Source organism: Nannospalax galili, unplaced genomic scaffold, assembly GCF_000622305.1.
Source record: "Nannospalax galili isolate Female #2095 unplaced genomic scaffold, S.galili_v1.0 scaffold5986, whole genome shotgun sequence".
NCBI classification, from domain to species: domain Eukaryota; kingdom Metazoa; phylum Chordata; class Mammalia; order Rodentia; family Spalacidae; genus Nannospalax; species Nannospalax galili.
Genome location: NW_008354008.1, coordinates 62,890 through 65,065, shown reverse-complemented (window position 1 = coordinate 65,065; position 2,176 = coordinate 62,890).

Here is a 2,176-nt window from a genome sequence, read left to right as displayed (position 1 = left end):
GAAGAGAAGAAATAACAAAAATCAGAGCAGAAATGAATGAAATAGAAATAAAGAAAACAATACAAAGAATTAATGAATCTAAAAGCTAGTTCTTTGAAAAGCTAAACAAGATAGACCCTTAGTTCAGTTAACCAAAGGAAAGAGCAAATCCTAATCAACAAAATCATAGATGAAAGGGGAAATATCCCAACAGGCACCAAAAAGATCCAGACCATTATTAAGGGAATATTTTAAAAACCTATACACTACTAACTCTGAAAATCTAAAAGAAATGGATGCATATCTGAAATCATGGGAACCACCAAAGTTAAACCAAGAAGAGATCAACAGTTTAAACAGACCCATAACATATAAGGAAATTGAAACAGTAATACAAAACCTCCCGACCAAAAAAAGCCCAGGACCAGATGGATTTACAGCAGAATTCTACCAGACATTTAAAGAAAACCTCCAACCAATAATACTTACATTATTCAAAATGATAGAAACAGAGGGAGAACTCCCAAATTCCTTCTATGAAGCCAGCATCATTCTAATACCCAAACCGCGTAAAGACACAACCAAAAAAGAAAACTATAGACCCACACCCTTAATAAACACAGATGCAAAAATTCTCAACAAAAAACTTGCAAACTGCATACAGACAGACATCACAAAGATCATTCACCATGATCAAGTCGGCTTTATCACAGAGATGCAGGGCTAGTTCAATGTATGCAAGTCAATAAACGTCATTAACTATACAAATGGATGTCATCTCAATAGATGCACAAAAGGCTTTTGACAAAATTTAGCAAGATTTATGTTCAAAGTCCTAGAGGGAATTGGACCGGAGGGACCATAACTCAACATAATTAAAGCTATATACAACAAACCCACAGCCAATATCATTCTCAATAGATGCAGAAAAGGCTATTGACAAATTCAGCTTGCATTTATATTCAAAGTTCTAGAGGGAATTTCACTAGAGGGACCATACTTCAACATAATTAAAGCTATATACAACAAATCCACAGCCAATATCATTCTAAATGGAGAAAAACTGGAAGCATTCCCATTAAAATCAGGAACCAGACAAGGCTGTCCACTATCTCCATTCCTTTTCAACATAGTCCTTGAAACTTTTGCTAGATCAATAAGACAGGAGAAGGAAATTAAAGGAGTACTAATTGGAAAATAAGAAGTCAAACTATCACTTTTTGCAGATGATAGGATACTATACCTAAGAGATCCCCAAAGTTCCACCAGAAAAATCCTGGAACTGATCAACACTTTCAGTATAGTGGCAGGTTATAAAATCAATCTACAAAAATCAGTAGCCTTTCTATATACCAATAACAAGCAATTGGAGAAAGAATACAGGGAAATGCTCCCATTCACAATTATTGAAAAAAACAAAAAACAACAACAAAAAAACCCCCAACAACCTTGGAATAAATCTGACCAAAGACACCAAAGAACTCTACAATAAAAAATTTAATTGGTTAAATAGAGAGATTGAGGAAGACACCAGGAGATGGAAGGACCGCCCATGCCCATGGATTGGAAGAATTAGTATTATGAAAATGACCATCCTACCAAAAGCAATATATAGATTCAATGCACTCCCAATCAAAATCCCCATGACATACTCTACAAAATTAGAAAAAAGATCCTTAAATTCATATGGAAGCACAAAAGACCCCAGATAGCCAAAGTAACCCTTAGCACAAAGAGCAAAGCTGGGGGGATTACTATACCAGATCTCAAAGTATACTACAGAGATATAGTCATAATAACAACACGGTACTGGCACAAAAATACACACATAGATCAATGGAACATCACTGAAGATCCAAACTTGAGTACACACAATTTCAGCCACCTGATACTACACACAATGGAGGAAAGGCAGCATCTTCAACAAATGGTGTGGGCCAAACTAGATCTCCACCTGCAGAAGAATGAAATTAGATCCTTATCTTTCACCTTGCATAAAAGTCAACTCTAAATGGATCAAAGACCTCAATGTGAAACTGGAAACCCTGAAAATGTTAGAAGAAAACATTGGGGAAAACCTACAAAATACAGGTGTAGGAAAGGATTTTCTAAACCAGATATCAATTGCTCAGGAAACAAGGGCAAGAATTAACAAATGGGACCTCATTAAACTAAAAAGCTTCTGTACATCAAAGGA